This window comes from Somniosus microcephalus, chromosome 5, assembly GCF_052327205.1.
Source record: "Somniosus microcephalus isolate GS21.2 chromosome 5, FLI_Smic_1.0, whole genome shotgun sequence".
NCBI classification, from domain to species: domain Eukaryota; kingdom Metazoa; phylum Chordata; class Chondrichthyes; order Squaliformes; family Somniosidae; genus Somniosus; species Somniosus microcephalus.
In genome coordinates, this window is record NC_140991.1 from 174,412,551 (window position 1) to 174,431,965 (window position 19,415).

The window sequence follows — 19,415 nt, forward strand, 5'->3', positions numbered from 1 at the left end:
TGAGAAACACAAACTGGGGAGAGCGAGCGAGAAACAAACTTGGCAGAGAGAGAGAGAGAGAAACACAAAGTGGGCTGAGAGAGAGAAACACAAACAGACGAGAGAGTGAGAAACACAAACCAGGGTGAGAGAGAGTGAAAAAAACTGGGGAGAGAGAGAGAAATACAAACTGGGGAGAGAGAGAGATATACAAACTGGGGAGTGAGAGAAACACAAACTGTAGAGAGAGAAAGAAACACAAACTGGGGAGAGAGAGAGAAACACAAACTGAGGAGAGAGATTGAGAAACACAAACTGGGGAGAGTGAGAGAGAAACAAACGGGAGAGACTGTGAAATGCAAACTGGGGAGAGAGAGAGAAACAGAAACTTGGCAGAGAGATAGAGAAACACAAACTGAGGAGAGAGATAGAAACACAAACTGGGGAGAAAGCGAGAAACACAAACTGGGGGAGAGTGAGAAAAATAAATGGGGGAGAGAGAGAAATACAAATTGGGAGAGGGAAACACACACTGGGGAGAGAGAGAAAAACCAACTGTGGAGAGAGAAACACAAACGGGGGAGCTAGAGAAACAAACTGGGCAGAGAGAGAGAAACACAAACCTCAGAGAGAGAGAGAGAGAGAGAGAGAGAGAGAGAGAAACAGAAACTGGGGAGAGAGAGGATCACAAATTGGGGAGTGAGAGAGAGAAACCAAACTGTGGAGGGAGAGCAACATAGACTGGGGTGAGAGATGGAAACACAAACTGGTGAGAGAGAGAGAGAAACACAAACTCGGGAGAGCGATAGAAACACAATCTGTGGAGAGAGAGAGAGTAACACAAACTGGGGAGAGAGAGAGAGCAAAACACAAACTGGGGAGAGATAGAACAAAAACTGGAGCGTGTGAGAGGCACAAACCTGGGGGGGAGATAGAGAAATACAAACTGGAGAGAGAGAAATATATGCTGGAGAGAGAGAGAGAGAAAAACAAACTGGGGGTAGAGAGAGAGAAATACAAACTGGAGAGAGAGAGAAACACAAACTGGGCAGAGAGAGGGAAACACAAACAGACGAGAGAGTGAGAAACACAAACCGGGGTGAGAGAGATTGAAAAAAACTGGGGAGAGAGAGAGAAATACAAACTGGGGAGAGAGAGAGAGATACAAACTGGGGAGAGAGAGAGAGATACAAACTGGGGAGTGAGAGAAACAAACTGTAGAGAGAGAAAGAAACACAAACTGGGGAGAGAGAGAGGAACACAAACTGAGGAGAGAGAGAGTGAGAAACACAAACTGGGGAGAGCGAGAGAGAAACAAACGGGAGAGACAGTGAAATGCAAACTGGGGAGAGAGATAAACACAAATTTGGCAGAGAGATAGAGAAAAACAAACTGGGGAGAAAGAGCGAAACACAAACTGGGGAGAAATATAGAAACACAAACTGGGGAGAGAGAGAGAAACACAAACAGGGGAGAGACATGGAAACACAAACTGAGGAGAGATAGAAACACAAACGGGAAAGACAGAGAAGCACAAACTGGGGAGAGATAGAAACAAAAACTGAGGGGAGAGAGAGAGAAACAAACATGGAGAGAGAAATACAAACTTGGGTGAGAGAAACACAAACTGGGGAGAGAGAGAAACACAAATTGGGGAGATAGAGAGAGAGACAGACTGGGAAGAGAGAAATACAAACTGGAGAGAGAAAATGCAAATTGGGGAAGGAGCGAATACAAATTGGGGGATGGGAGAGAGAGAGAGAGAGAGAGAGAGAGAGAGAAACACAAACTGGGGGAGTGAGAGAAATACAAACTGGGGAGAGAGAGTAAAACAAACTTGGGAGAGAGAGAGAAACACAGACTGAGGATAGAGAGTGAGAAACACAAACTGGGGAGAGCGAGAGAGAAACAAACTTGGCAGAGAGATAGAGAAACACAAACTGGGGAGAAAGCGAGAAACACAAACTGGGGGGAGAGTGAGAAAAATAAACAGGGGAGAGAGAGAGAAATACAAATTGGGAGAGAGAAACACAAACTGGGGAGAGAGAAACACACACTGGGGAGAGAGAGAAAAACCAACTGTGGAGAGAGAAACACAAACGGGGGAGATAGAGAAACAAACTGGGCAGAGAGAGAGAAACACAAACTTCAGAGAGAGAGAAACAGAAACTGTGGAGGGAGAGAAACATAGACTGGGGTGAGAGATGGAAACACAAACTGGGGAGAGAGAGAGAGAAACACAAACTGGGGAGAGAGAGAGAAGCAAACAAACTGGAGAGAGAGAAACACACACTGGGGAGGGAGAGAGAAACACAAACAGGGGAGAGACATGGAAACACAAACTGGGAAGAGATAGATACACAAACTTGGGAAAGAGAGAAGCACAAACTGGGGAGAGAGAAAAACACAAACTGGGGGAGAGAGAAAAACACAAACTGGGGGGAGAGAGAGAGAAACACAAACTGGAGAGAGAGTGAGAGAAACATTAATGGGGGAGAGAGCGATAGATACAAAAACTGGGGAGAATGAGAGATAAACACAAACTGGAGAGAGTCAAACACAAACTGGGAATCAGAGAGAAACACAAGCTGGGGAGAGAGAGCGAAACACAAACTGGGGAGAGATAGAAACAAAAACTGAGGGGAGAGAGAGAGAGAAACAAACTGGTGAGAGAGAAATACAAACTTGGGTGAGAGAGAGAAATACAAACTTGGGTGAGAGAGAGAAACACAAACTGGGGAGAGAGAGAGAAACATAAACTGGGGAGGGAGAGAGAAACAAACAGGGAAGAGACAAGGAAAGACAAACTGGGGAGAGAGAGAAACACAATCTGGGGGGAGAGTGAGAAATATAAACTGGGGAGAGAGAGAGAGAAACACGAACAGGGGAGAGACATGGAAACACAACAGAGACAAAAAATGTGCAGAGAGAAAATCAAATGGGGGAGAGAGAGAAACAAACATGGGACAGAAAGAGAAGCACAAATTGTGGAGAGAGAGAGAGAGAAACACAAACTGGGGTGAGAGAGAGTGAAAAAAACTGGGGAGCGAGAGAGAAATACAAACTGGGGAGAGAGAGAGAAACATAAACTGGGGAGGGAGAGAGAAACAAACAGGGGAGAGACATGGAAACACAAACTGGGGAGAGAGAAACACAAACTGGGGGGGGGGGGGAGAGTGAGAAATATAAACTGGGGAGGGAAAGAGAAATACAAACTTGGGAGAGAGAGAGAGAGAGAGAGAGAAACACAAACTGGAGTGAGAGAAATACAAACTGGAGAGAGTGTAACACAAACTGGGGAGAGAGAGAAACACAAACGGGGGAGAGAGAGAGAAACACAAACTGAAGTGAGAGAAATACAAACTGGAGAGAGAGAAACACAAACGGGGGAGAGAGAGAAACACAAACGGGGGAGAGAGAGAAACACAAACTGGGGAGAGAAACACAAACTGGGGAGAGAGAGGATCACAAATTGGGGAGTGTGAGAGAGAAACACAAACTGGGGGGAGAGAGAGAAACACAAACTTGGGGGAGAGAGAGAAACACAAACTGGAGAGAGAGAAATACAGACTGGGGAGAGAGTTGGAAACACAAACTGGGGAGAGAGAGAGAGAAACACAAACTTGGGAGAGCGATAGAAACACAAACAGTGGAGAGAGAGAAACACAAACTGGGGAGAGAGAGAGAGCGAAACACAAACTGGGGAGAGAGAGAACAAAAACTGAAGAGAGGGAGAGACACAAACCTGGGGGGGGGGGGGAAGAGAGAGAAATACAAACTGGAGAGAGAGAGAAACATAAGCTGGAGAGAGAGAGTGAAAAAAACTGGGGAGCGAGAGAGAAATACAAACTGGGGAGAGAGAAACATAAACTGGGGAGAGAGAGAGATAGATACAAAAACTGGGGAGAATGAGAGACAAACACAAACTGGAGAGAGTCAAACACAAACTGGGGAGAGAGAAACACAAGCTGGGGAGAGAGAGAGAGAGAAACACAAACTGGGGAGAGATGGAAACAAAAACTGAGGGGAGAGAGAGATAAACAAATTGTGGAGTGAGAAACACAAAATGGGGAGAGCAAGAGAGAAACAAACTGGGGAGAGAGAGTGAAATGCAAACTGGGGAGAGAGAGAGAGAAACTTAAAATTGGGAGATAGATAGAGAAACACACACTGGGAAGAAAGAGAGAAACATAAACTGAGGAGAGAGATAGAAACACCAACTGGGGAGAAAGATAGAAACAGAATCTGGGGAGAGAGTGAAACACAAACTGGGGAGAGAGAGAGAAACACGAACTGGGGAGAGAGAGAGAAACACAAACTGGGGAGAGAGTGAGAAACACCAATGCGGAGAGCGAGAGAGAAACAAATGGGAGAGACAGTGAAATGCAAACTGGGGAGAGAGCGAGAAACACAAACTTGGCAGAGAGATAGAGAAACACAAACTGGGGAGAAAATGAGAAACACAAACTGAGGAGAGAGATAGAAGTACAAACTGGGGAGAAAGATAGAAAAACAAACTGGGGAGAGAGAGAGAGAAAAACAAACTGGGGAGAGAGAGAGAAACACACAAATTGGGGAGAGAGAGAGAAACGCAAACCGGGATGAGAGAGTGAAAAAAACTGGGGAGCGAGAGAGAAATACAAACTGGGGAGAGAGAGAGAGAAACATAAGCTGGGGAGAGAGAGAGAGAGAGAGAGAGAAACACAAACTGGGGGGAGAGAGAGAGAAACACAAACTGGGGGGAGAGAGGGAGAGAAACAAACTGGAGAGAGAGTGAGAGAAACACAAACGGGGAGAGACAGAGATAGATACAAAAACTGGGGAGAATGAGAGACAAACACAAACTGGAGAGAGTCAAACACAAACTGGGGAGAGAAAAAAACAAACAGGGGAGAGAGAAACACAAGCTGGGGAGAGATAGAAACAAAAACTGAGGGGAGAGAGAGATAAACAAATTGTGGAGTGAGAAACACAAAATGGGGAGAGCAAGAGAGAAACAAACTGGGGAGAGAGAATGAAATGCAAACTGGGGAGAGAGAGAAACATAAAATTGGGAGATAGATAGAGAAACACACACTGGGAAGAAAGAGAGAAACATAAACTGAGGAGAGAGATAGAAACACCAACTGGGGAGAAAGATAGAAACACAATCTGGGGAGATAGTGAAACACAAACTGGGGCAGAGAGAGAAACATATACTGGGAAGAGAGAGATAGTTACACAAACTAGGGGGAGAGAGAGAGAGAAATACACACTGGGGAGGGAGAGAGAAACAAAAAATGGGGAGAGAGAAACAAACTGGGAATAGAAAGAGAAATGCAAACTGGGGAGAGAGAGAGAAACACAAACTGGGGAGAGAGAGAGAGAAACACAAACTGGGGAGAGAGAGATAGATACACAAACGGGGGAGAGAGAGAAAGAAACAGAAACTGGGGAGAGAGAGATAGATACACAAACTGGGGTGAGAGTGAAAGAAAAAAAAACTGGGGAGAGAGGGAGTTAAACACAAACTGGAGAGAGAGAAACACAAACTGGGGAGACAGAGAAACACAAACTGGGGAGAGATAGAAAAACAAACTGGGGAGAGAGAGAAACCCAAATTGGTGAGAGAGAGTTAAACACAAACTGGGGCGAGAGGGAAACACAAACTGGGGGAAGAGAGAAACAAACTGGAGAGAGAGAAATACAATCTTGGGGGGGAGAGAGAAACACAAACTGAGGAGAGAGATAGAACACAAACTGGGGAGAATGAGATAGAAACACAAACTGGGGAGAGTGAGAGAGAAACACAAACTGGGGAGAAAGTGAGAAACACAAACTGAGGAGCGAGATTGAAACACAAACTTGGGAGAAAGATAGAAACACAAACTGGCAAGAGAGAGAAACACAAACTGTGGAGAGAGAGAAACACAAACAGGGAAGAGAGAGAAACAACCTGGGCAGAGAGAGAGAGACACAAACTTCAGAGAGAGAGAAACAGAAACTGGGGAGAGAGAGGATCACAAATTGGGGAGTGAGAGAGAGAAACACAAACTGGTGGGAGAGAGAGAGAAACACAAACTGTGGAGAATGAGAAACAGACTGGGGAGAGAGATGGAAACACAAACTGTGGAGAGAGAGAGAGAGAAATACAAACAAGGGAGGGAGAGTGGGAAACACAAACTAGGGAGAGCAATAGAAACACAAACTGTGGAGAGAGCGAGAGTAACACAAACTGGGGAGAGAGAGAGAGCGAAAAACAAACAGGGGAGAGAGAGAACAAAAGCTGGAGAGAGGGAGAGACACAAACCTGGGGGGGAGAGAGAGAAATACAAACTGGAGAGAGAGAGAAACATAAGCTGGAGAGAGAGAGAGAAACACAAACTGGGATGAGAGAGAGAAACACAAACAGACGAGAGAGTGAGAAACACAAACCAGGGTGAGAGAGTGTGAAAAAAACTGGGGAGAGAGAGAGGGAAATACAAACTGGGGAGAGAGAGAAACACAAGCTGGGGAGAGAGAGAGAGAAACACAAATGGGGGAGACAGAGATAGATACAAAAACTGGGGAGAATGAGAGATAAACGCAAACTGGAGAGTGTCAAACACAAACTGGGGAGAGAGAAAAACAAACTGGGGAGAGAGAGAAACACAAGCTGGGGAGAGAGAGAGAAACATAAACTGGGGAGAGATAGAAACAAAAACTGAGGGGAGAGAGAGAGAAACAAACTGCGGAGAGAGATAGAAACACAATCTTGGGAAAGAGAGAGAGAAACACAAACTGGGGAGAGTGAGATAGATAAACGAGCTGGGGGAGAGAGTTAGAAACACAAACTGGGGAGGGACAGAAAAACAAACTGGGGAGAGAGTGAATCACAACCTGCGGAGAGAGAGAGAAACACAAACTTGGGAGAGAGAGAGTGAAAAACAGAAACTGGGGAGAGGGAGAGAGAAACACAAACTGGAGATAGAGAAACAAACTTGGGAGAGAGAAACACAAACTGGGGAGAGAGAGAGGGAAACACAAACTGGGGAGAGAGAGAGAAGCACAAACTGGGGAGAGAGAGACAAACACAAACTGGGGAGAGAGAGAGAAACACAAATTGGTGAGATAGTGTGAGAAACAGACTGGGGAGAGAGAGTGATCACAAACTGCAGAGAGAACACAAACTTAGGAGAGAGAAACACAAACTGGGGAGAGAGAAACACATACTGGGGAGGGAGAGAGAAACACAAACAGGGGAGAGACATGGAAACAAATTGGGGAGAGAGAGAAACACAAACTGGGGTAGAGTGAGAAAAATAAACTGGGGAGGGAGAGAGAAATACATATTTGGGAGAAAGGGAGAGAGAAACACAAACTGGAGTGAGAGAAATACAAACTGGCGAGAGAGAAACACAAACTGGGGAGAGAGAAACACAAACTGGGGAGAGAGAGGCACACACTGGGGAGAGAGAGAAACACAAACTGGTGAGAGAGAGAAACACAAACTGTGGAGAGAGAGAAACACAAACGGGGGAGAGAGAGAAACAAACTCGGCAGAGAGAGAGATAAGCACAAACTTCAGAGAGAGAGAGAAACAGAAACTGAGGAGAGAGAGGATCACAAATTGGGGAGTGAGAGAGAGAGAAACACAAACTGGGGGGAGAGAGAGAAAAACAAGCTTGGGGGAGAGAGGGAAACACAAACTGTGGAGAGAGAGAAGCACAGACTGGGGAGAGAGATGGAGACACAAACTGGGGAGAGAGAGAGAGAAACAAAAACTGGGGAGAGAGAGTGAGAAACACAAACTAGGGAGAGCGATAGAAACACAAACTGTGGTGCAGTGTATGTGCCTTTAAGAGCCCCATGTGTACTGTAATGCCGGTAATGGCCACTCGGCTGTATAAGCCTGAGTATTGTGTTGTATCTGTTAGTTCCCCTCCAGACTTTGTTTAGTAAACACCTATCAAACCAACTCCTGTCTTCAGTGTCTCTATCAGCACACAGACACAACAGTGGCGATGAAGTGGAAACGGACTTACCTACAATTTGGCAGGACCACAAGGACATCGATTCCTCTGGCGTCCAGAAGAATCAAGAAGTGAAAGAAGCTGTTGTTTCACCAGCTGACAAGCTGGTGGCAGGTACTGTGGTAATCCTTCCTGGGCGTCAGGCTGGGGCTCCAGCGGCTGGTTCAACAGCTGGGCCAATCAGCGAAAGCAGAGGCAAGCAGTAACAGATGGGGAGGGAGCACTCGGGAGACGGCCGGCGCTGCAAGCAGGTCGGCGTTCAGACCGAGAGAGAGAGTCCGGCGGGAACGAGTCTCCAACTGTAAATAAATAAATAAATAAATTAAAAAAGAACGGAAACCGCGGGAAACAGCGTTCTCATCGGCAGCAGCGGTGGGAAAGCGCGGGAAGCGCCATATCTTTTCTGCAGAAAAGAAAGAAAAGCGCGGGAAGCGCCATATCTTTTCTAAGATGCCTAATTCTGGCAATATTGATGTTTTTGATAACGAGATAAAGGATTGGACCACATATGTGGGAAGAGTGGAGGTATATTACACCGCAAATGGAATAGAAGATGAAAAAAAAGCTTCAGTACTTCTAAATCTAATTGGCGCAAAGACATACAAGCTGTTACGAAACTTAATCACTCCAGCCGAACCGATGGACAAGAATTTTAAGGAGGTTGTTGATACCCTACACTGCCAATTCGAGGCAGGACTGGCAGATTCTCTATGAGACAAATTTGTCTGCGGTCTCCTAAGTGTAGGAACACAAAAAAGGCTGCTTTCTGAGAAAGATTTAACACTGGACAAGGCTTTCAGTGCAAGAGGAGCTGCAGAGATACAGCAAAAGCCACAAGACTTCGGCACCCATGAAATGACATGGGGTTGAGAGAGATGTTATCGCTGCGGCAGATCCACCCATGACTAGAGGGACTGCTGGTTCAAGGACAAAGCATGCAGGCAATGTGGAAAGATGGGACACATTACACGTGTATGCCGATCTGGAAACAAAAAATCCACTAACAGGAAAAAAATCAATAAGGAAACACACAGAAAGGTACAAATGATGATGGACAGTAGCTCCAAAGACCAGAAGAGTGATAGCGACTCCGGGAACAAGAGACTAAGCTCTCTCAAATTACATAATGTAATTGCCAAAGAAGATTACCAGACCATTTGGGTTACCCTCACAATAGCAGGGTCCCCAGTTAAAATGGAGCTAGATACAGGATCAGCTCTGACCGTCATAAATCGACGGGATTATGAGCGGCTATTTCCGCATATACCTTTAAAAGACACATCCATTATCTTGAAAACATATACGGGGCAGAAAGTATAACCCAAAGGAAAAATAAGGGTGCCTGTTGTATACAACGGCAAGGAAATACAGAAGTTGTGTTTATACGTTCTACAAGATGGTGGTCCACTGCTGTTGGGATGTGAATGGATCAGGAAAATACATTTAGACTGGCACTCCATTCAGGCACTGATGGTGACCAGTAAGGAAAAATATGAGGATGACGTCATACCTGAACGATTAAAAGACATCTTGGCCAACGCCAAGGAAGTGTTTCAAGAGAAACTAGGAACCTTGAAAGGCATTACCGCCTCAATAAAAGTGGAAGATGCAGCAATTCCCAAGTTTTTTAAGGAAAGACCGGTGCCATACGCAATTCGGCCAGCAGTCGAGGCAGAGCTGGAGAATTTGGAAAAGGCAGGCGTATTATCTAAAATAGATTGGAGCGAGTGGGCAACACCCATCGTCCCGGTCATGAAGAAAGCATTGAAGAATGATAAATCTGAAGAACAGAGAAAAATTCGCATCTGTGGAGACTTCAAGGTGACTGTAAACCCAGTCCTTCACACGGTACAGTATCCTCTTCCGAGGATAGAAAATATTTTCGCCTCACTATCCGGAGGGAAACGTTTCACCAAAATTGACTTGGCACAGGCATATCTACAGATGGAGGTTGAAGAGGCCTCTAAAAAATATCTCACGATAAATACACACAAAGGTCTGTATCAGTACAATTGACTGGTTTTCAGACTAGCATCCGCTCCAGCTATCTGGCAAAGAGCTATGGAGCAAGTCCTCCAAGGGATTCTGGGGACTCAATGCTACCTAGACGACATCCTTGTAACAGGTGAAAACGACAACGAGCACCTTGCCAATTTGGAGCAGGTGCTCACTAGGCTGAGAGAACAGGGCCTACGAGCAAATCGCCCCAAGTGTGAATTTTTCCAACATCAAATACCATATTGTGGCCACATAATTAATATGGAAGGGTTGCACAAGTCACCTGAAAAAATTGAAGTGGTCATAAAAGCCCCAGCACCTGAAAATGTTTCACAACTAAGGTCGTTCCTGGGATTAATAAATTACAATCATAAATTTTTACCGAACTTATCAACTCTTCTACACCCTCTTAATGAACTGCTACAAACAGGAGTAATTTGGAAATGGAGCGAAGACTGTAAACGTGCCTTCCATAAATGCAAAGACTTAATCACGTCCAAAGAAGTTTTGGCTCATTACAACCCATCACTGCCAATCAGACTGGCGTGCGATGCATCCCCTTACGGCATAGGAGCAGTATTATCGCATAAATTCCCTGATGGCTCGGAACGGCCGATAACTTTTGCGTCACGCTCTTTGAACTAAGCTGAGCGTAACTATGCCCAAATCGACAGAGAAGCACTCAGCCTGGTATGGGGAGTGAAGAAATTCAACCATTACCTACACGGACAAAAATTTACCTTGCTGACTGACCATCAACCCCTCATCTCCATATTCAACCCTAAAAAGGGTGTCCCCATTATGACAGCGCAAAGGCTACAGAGGTGGTCCCTTTTTCTAGGGGCACACCAATACAACATAGAATACAAAGGATCAAAACAGCATGGGAATGCTGATGGTTTATCGCGCCTACCGTTGCCAACGGTAGAAGAGGCACCTACAGTGAACCCAGCGGAGATGTTCCACTCAACCATAGTGGAATGTCTACCAGTAACAAATTCTGCCATTGAAAAGGAAACGAGAAATGACCCGACTCTCTCACGAGTCTATGATTTAACGGTGAAGGGATGGCCAGCACATGGCGAACCACTGTTGCCAGCATTCTCGCAAAGAAGAGAACAGCTGTCAGTGTGCCGAGGAACCTTGATGTGTGGATCCAGAGTGGTGATTCCACCCAAACTCCAGGATAAAGTGCTAAAGGAGCTTCACGAGGGGCATGTGGGTGGAGTGAAAGTGAAGAACCTAGCCAGAGCGTTTGTATGGTATCGATGGAGACATCGAAGAAATGACCAAGAGCTGCCTAGGATGGCAGAAGGTCCAAAGTGCTCCACCCGAAGCCCCTCTACATCCATGGGAGTGGCCCTCATCTCCCTGGCAACGGGTACACATCGACTTTGCTGGTCCATTTATGGACTCAATGTTCTTAATCGCGGTTGATGCACACTCCAAGTGGCCGGAGGTAATAAAGATGTCCTCCACCACCACAGAAAAATCCTTCACAGTATTAAGGACCATATTTGCCAGGAATGGGCTGCCAGAACAGATCTGTTCTGATAATGGACCGCAATTTGTGTCCGAAGAATTCAGGAAGTTCTTAAAAAACAATGGGGTTAAGCACTACACGTCCACCCCATACCATCCCGCCACCAATGGATTGGCTGAAAGGTTTGTCCAGACCTTCAAGAAGGCCATAAAGGCCATGGGTAATGAAGACATAAAACTTCAGCACAAGGTGGATAACTTCTTGTTCGCATACAGGAATGCAACACATATGGTTACATACCAAACTCCTGCAATGATGTTCTTCAATAGAAGCCTAAGATGCTGGCTGGATTTGATCAAGCCCAACATTAGAAGGGACGTGGAGAACCGGCAATTTCAAGGCATGAATGAAAGGCCAACTAGAACCTTCCAGATAGGTCAACAAGTTTTGGCCCAGGACTACCGTACCGAGAAATGGCAGCCTGGAACTATCTGCACATGACTAGGACCGCTGATGTATAACGTGGACATCGGAGAAAGCATAATAAGGCGCCATGCTGACCAAATCAGAGTCACCGAAAAGGGACAACCTGCACCACAACTCTATATGCCTAATGATGAAGTAGAGATACCCATATCTACCTCCGATCCAGTGATACTGGAACCCGATGAACCCGACACTGGCATTCAAGCCGAATCAGCCTTGCCAAAAGAACCTACTACACCACCAGAAACTACTACACCACTGAAGCGTTATCCGGACCGTGTCAGGAAGCCTCCAGAGAGACTGACTTATAATTAATTAACTGCAGCAATGTATAGATTATTTTTCTTGTAACATGTAATTAATAATTACTTAAAATATGATGTACTGGTTAGCTAAAAGGGGAGGAATTGTAGTGTATGTGCCTTTAAGAGCCCCATGTGTATTGTAATGCCGGTAATGGCCACTCGACTATATAAGCCGGAGTATTGTGTTGTATCCATTAGTTCCCCTCCAGACTTTGTTTAGTATACACCTATCAAACCAAAACCTGTCTTCTGTGACTCTATCAACACACAGAGACAACATGTGGAGAGAGAGAAACACAAACTGGGGAGAGAGAAAGAGCGAAAAACAAACTGGGGAAGAGAGAACAAAAACTGAAGAGAGGGAGGGACACAAACCTGGGGGGGACGGGAGAGAGAGAGAAATACAAATTGGAAAGAGAGAGAAAAACACAAACTGGGGTGAGAGAGAGGAACACAAACAGATGAGAGAGTGAGAAACACAAACCGGGATGAGAGAGAGTGAAAAAAACTGGGGAGAGAGAGAGAAATACAAACTGGGGAGAGAGAAACATAAACTGGGGAGAGAGAGAGAGAAACACAAACTGGGGGGGAGAGAGAGAGAGAAACACAAACTGGAGAGAATGAGAGAAACACAAACGGGGAGAGAGAGAGAGAGAGAGATACAAAAACTGGGGAGAATGAGAGATAAACACAAACTGGAGAGAGTCAAACACAAACTGGGGAGAGAAAAAAACAAACTGGGGAGAGAGAGAAACACAAGCTGGGGAGAGAGAGAGAACCACAAACTGGGGAGAGATAGAAACAAAAACTGAGGAGAGAGAGAGAGAAACAAACTGGGGAGAGAGAAATACAAACTTGGGTGAGAGAGTAACACAAACTGGGGAGAGAGAGAGAAACACAAACTGGGGAGAGAGAGAGAAAAACAAACTGGGGAGAGAGATGGAAACACAAACTTGGGAAAGAGAAAGAGAAACACAAACTGGGGAGAGGGAGAGAAACACAAATTGGGGAGAGGGGGAAACACAAATTGGTGAGATAGAGAGAGAAACACAGACTGGGGAGAGAGAGAGAACACAAACTGCAGAGAGAGAACACAAACTGGGGAAGGAGCGAATACAAACCTGGGAGAGAGAGAGAGAGAGAGAGAAACACAAACTGGGGGGGGAGTGAGAAATACAAACTGGGGAGAGAGAGAAACATAAACTGTAGAGAGAGAGAAACACAAACTGGGGAGAGAGAGAGAAACACAAACTGAGGAGAGAGAGTGAGAAACACAAAATGGGGAAAGCAAGAGAGAAACAAACTGGGGAGAGAGTGAAATGTAAACTAGGGAGAGAGAGAGAACCTTAAAATGGGGTGAGAGATAGAGAAACACACACTGGGGAGAAACAGAGAAACATAAAATGAGGAGAGAGATAGAAACTCCAACTGGGGAGAAAGAAAGAAACAGAAACTGGGGAGAGAGTGAAACACAAACTGGGGAGAGAGAGAGAAACACATACTGGGAAGACAGAGATAGTTACACAAACTGGGCGGAGAGAGAGAGAGAGAGAAACACACACTGGGGAGGGAGAGAGAAACACAAAATGGGGGAGAGAGAGAGAAACAAACTGGGAAGAGAAAGAGAAATACAAACTGGGGAGAGAGAGAGAGAGAAACACAAACTGGGGAGAGATAGAAAAGCAAACTGGGGAGAGAGAGAAACCCAAATTGGTGAGAGAGAGATAAACACAAACTGGGGTGAGAGGGAAACACAAACTGGGGGGAAGAGAGAGAGCAACAAACTGGAGTGAGAGAAATACAATCTTGGGGGGGGAGAGAGAAACACAAACTGAGGAGAGAGATAGAACACACACTGGGGAGAATGAGATAGAAATACAAACTGGGGAGAGTGAGAGAGAAACACAAACTGGGGAGGGAGAGAGAAACAAAAAACTGGGGTGAGAGATCGAAACACAAACTGGGAGAGTGAGAGAAACACAAACTGGGAAGAGAGAGAGAGAAACACAAACTGGGGAGTGAGAGAGAAACACAATCTAGCGAGAGAGAGAGAAACAGAAGCTGGGCAGAGAGAGAGAAACACAAACTGGGGAGAAAGAGAGAGTAACACTGACTGGGGAGTGAGATAGAACCACAAACTGGGGAGAGAGATACAAACACAAACTGGGGAGAGAGAGAGAGAAACACAAACTGGGGAGAGAGAGAGAAACAAAATACTGGTTTGAGAGATCGAAACACAAACTGGGAGAGCGAGAGAAACACAAACTGGGAAGAGAGAGAGAGAGAAACACAAACTGGGGAGAGAGAGTGAGACACACACAAACTGGGGAGATAGAGAAACACAAACTTGGGAGAGAGAAACAAACTGGGGAGAGAGAGAGAGAGAGAGAGAGAGAGAGAGAGAGAGAGAGAGAGAGAAGCACAAACTGGGGAGAGAGAGAGAAACACAAACTGTGGAGATAGAGAAACACAAATTGGTGAGATAGAGAGAGAAACACAGTCTGGGGAGAGAGAACACAAACTGGGGAACGAGCAAATACAAACTTGGGGGGGGAGAAAGAAATACAAACTGGGGGGAGAGAGAAATACAAACTGGGGTGAGAAACAAACTGTAGAGAGAGAGGAACACAAACTGGGGAGAGAGAGAGAAACACAATCTGAGGAGAGAGAGTGAAATGCAAACTGGGGAGAGAGAGCGAAACACACACTGGGGAGAAAGCGAGAAACATAAACTGAGGAGAGAGATAGAAACAACAACTGGGGAGAAAGATAGAAACAGAAACAGGGAGAGAGTGAAACAGAATCTGGGCTGAGAGAGAGAAACACAAACTGGGTAAAGACAGATAGAAACATAAATTGGGGAGAGAGAGAAGCACAAACTGGGGGGAGAGATAGAAACGCAAACTGGGAGAGCGAGAGAAACACAAACTGGGAAGAGAGAGAGTGAAACAAAAACTGGAGAGAGAGCAACACAATTGGGGAGTGAGAGGGAGAGAAACACAAACTGTGGAGAAAGATAGAAACACAATCTAGCAAGAGAGAGAGAAACAGAAGCTGGACAGAGAGAGAGAAACACAAACTGGGGAGAAAGAGAGAATAACACTGACTGGGGAGTGAGATAGAACCACAAACTGGGGAGAGAGATAGAAACACAAACTGGGGAGAGAGATAGAAACATAAATTGGGGAGAGAGAGTGAAGCACAAACTGGGAAGAGAGAGAGAGAAACACAAACTGGGGAGTGAGAGTGAAACAAAAACTAGAGAGAGAGCAACACAATCTGGGGAGAGAGAGGGTGAGAAACACGAACTGTGGAGAGAGAGAGAAACACAATCAAGTGAGAGAGAGAGAGAAACAGAACCTGGGCTGAGAGAGAGAAACACAAACTGGGTAGAGAGAGATAGAAACACAAACTGGGGAGAGAGAGAGAGAAACACAAACTGAGGAGGGAGAGAGCAACAAAAAACTGGGGTGAGAGATCGAAACACAAACTGGGAGAGAGAGAAACACAAACTGGGGAGTGAGAGAGAGTGAAACACAAAATGGAGAGAGAGCAAGACAAACTGGGAGAGAGGGGGAGAGAAACACAATCTGTGGAGAGAGAGGGAAACACAATCCAGCGAGAGAGAGAGAAACAGAACCTGGGCAGAGAGAGAAACACAAACTGGGGAGAGAGGTAGAAACACAAACTGGGGAGAGAGAGAGAGAAACACAAACTGGGGAGAGAGAGAGAAACACAAACTGGGGAGAGAGAGAGAGAAACACAAATTGGGGAGGGAGAGAGAAACAGAAACTGGTGAAAGAGAGAGAGAAACACAAATTGGGGAGGGAGAGAGAAACACAAACTGGGGAGAGAGATGGAAACAGAAACTGGAGAGAGAGAGAGAGAGAGTGAAACACAAACTGGGGAGTGAGAGAGAGAAAAACAAACTGGTGAGAGAGAGAGAGAGAGAGAGAGAGAGAGAAACACAAACTGGGGAGAGAGAGAGAGAGAGAGTGAAACACAAATTGTAGAGAGAGAAACACAATCTGGGGAGAGAGAAACACAAGCTGGTGAGAGAGAGAGAGAAACACAAACAGGGGGGAGTTAGAAAATAAAACTGAGGGGAGAGAGAGAGAGAAACAAACTGGGGAGAGATAAATACAAACTTGGGTGAGAGAGAGATACACAAACTGAGGAGAGAGAGAGAAACACAAACTGGTGAGTGAGAGAGAAACAGAAACGGAGGAGAGAGATAGAAACACAAACTGGAGAGAGAGATAGAAACACAAACTTGGGAAAGAGAGAGAGAAACACCAACTGGGGAGAGAGAGATAAACACAAACTGGGGAGAGAGAAATAGATACACGAGCTGGGGGGAGAGAGATAGAAACACAAACTGGGGAGGGACAGAAAAACACAAACTGGGGAGAGAGCGAAGCAAAACCTGCGGAGAGAGAGAAACACAAACTTGTTAGAGAGAGAAAGAAAAACACAAATTGGGGAGAGAGAGAGAGAAGCACAAACTGGGGAGAGAGAGAGAAACACAAACTGGGGAGAGAGAGAGAAACACAAATTGGTGAGATAGAGAGAGAAACAGACTGGAGAGAGAGAGAGAACACAAACTGCAGAGAGAAAACTGCAATTTGAGCCCGACCCTGTTCAACATATACATAAATGAATTAGCAGACATGCTGGAGCAAAGCGAGTCACCAGGTCTCCGTCTCCTAGATGGAGAAGTGAAATCCCTGTTCTATGCGGACGACCTGGTTCTGCTGTCTCCCACAGAACAGGGATTACAGCAACAACTAGACCTACTCGACAAATACTGCCAAAATTGGGCTCTAACAGTAAATCTAAAGAAAACCAACATCATGATTTTTCAAAAAAGGCCCAGATGTCAGGAAAACAAATACCAGTTTACCCTCAGTGATACCACTATAGGACACACTATGAGCTACACCTACCTTGGTCTAACTATTACAGCATCAGGGAGCTTCAGCATAGCAGTGAATGCACTAAAAGAAAAAGCCCGAAGAGCCCTATATGCAATAAAAAGAAAATTCTACAACATCCAAATCCCAATCAAAATCTGGCTCAAAATATTTGACAGCATAATCCTGCCCATTGCACTGTACGGTAGTGAAGTATGGGGCCCGCTAAATCACCAAAGCTACACTAAATGGGAAAAACATACAATAGAAGCCCTACATGCAGAATTCTGCCGAAGCATCCTTCGCACCCAAAGGAAAACGCCAACAAATGCATGCAGAGCCGAACTAGGCAGATACCCACTGATAATAAACATCCAAAAACGAGCACTAAACTTCCTAAATCACCTCAAATCTAGCTCCCCAGACACCCTTCATTTCAAAGCCTTTCAGACCCAAGAGCTAAACCCAGAAAAGAGTCCCCTGAGTCAGCTGCTACGGAAACTAAGTACTCAGCCGGACCCTGACCAGCCCCAGACCAACACAGCCGCCCAAACACCAATCCGAGTGAACCAAATCATTAAAAAATGCAAAGAAACCTACCTGGAACATTGGAACAAAATAACCGAAAGCCAAAGCAGATTAGAATGTTACCGGGCCCTAAAAAGAGAATATAAACTGGCAGACTACCTCACGACCATCAGAGACACAAAACAGAGACAGACCCTCACCAGGTACAGACTAAGCGACCACCAACTGGAAATTGAAAAAGGCAGATACAAGAAATCCTGGCAGCCTAGAGAGAATAGAATATGCGATCAATGTCTGGCTGGCGAGGTTGAAACAGAAATGCATTTCCTCCTAAAATGCGAAAAATTCAACACATCAAGAAACATATTATTCAACAAGCTAAGCCAAACAACCCCAGATTTCAAGGAATTGGATGATCTGTCAAAATTGAGAATAGTCCTAGGAGAAGGAGACAGACCATACCTTGGGGCCAAATATGTAACAACATGTCACAACCTGAGGACTGTTTAAAATTAAGACTGTTTAAAAATTAATATTGAACGTACCAAATGAAGTACAAAGACTGTTTAAAATTAATATTGTTTAAAAGTAATATTGTATGTACCCAACAAATGTCAAATCGATTGACACCTACAGAATGTTGGAAAACTGTACCTTTTTGCTATGTAAGCTTTGGCAATATGGTTCTCGGTAAACTTTCATGCCAATAAAGCATTTTAATTGGAATTGGAATTGGAATTGGAACACAAACTTTGGAACGAGCAAATACAAACTGGGGGAGAGAGAGAAATACAAACTGGGGAGAGAAACATAAACTGTAGAGAGAGAGAAACACAAACTGGGGAGAGAGAGAGAGAAACAAACTGGGGAGAGAGAGTGAAATGCAAACTGGGGAGAGAGAGAGAAACATAAAATTGGGAGAGAGATAGCGAAACACACACTGGGGAGAAAGAGAGAAACATAAACTGAGGAGAGAGATAGAAACACCAACTGGGGAGAAAGATAGAAACAGAAACTGGGGAGAGAGTGAAACACAAACTGGGGAGATAGAGAGATACACATACTGGGACGAGAGAGATAGTTACACAAACTGGGGGGGGGAGAGAGAGATAGAAACACAAACTGGGGGAGAGAGAGAGAGAAACACAAATGGGGAGGGAGACAGAAACAAAAAACTGGTTTGAGAGATCGAAACACAAACTGGGAGAGCGAGAGAAACACAAACTGGGAAGAGAGAGAGAGAAACACAAACTGGGGAGCGAGAGTGAAACACAAACTAGAGAGAGAGCAACACAATCTGGGGAGAGAGAGGGAGAGAAACACGAACTGTGGAGAGAGAGAGAAACACAATCTAGTGAGAGAGAGAGAAACAGAACCTGGGCTGAGAGAGAGAAACACAAACAGGGTAGAGAGAGATAGAAACATAAATTGGGGAGAGAGCGGGAAGCACAAACTGGGGAGGGAGATAGAAACACAAACTTGGGAAAGAGAGAGAGAAACACAAACTGGGGAGAGAGAGAGAAACACAAACTGTGGAGTGAGAGAGAAACACAAACTGGGGAGAGAGATAGAAACACAAACTTGGGAAAGAGAGAGAGAAACACAAACTGGGGAGAGAGAGATAAACACAAACTGGGGAGAGAGAGATAGATACACGAGCTGGGGGGAGAGAGATAGAAACACAAACTGGGGAGGGACAAAAACACAAACTGGGGAGAGAGTGAAGCATAAC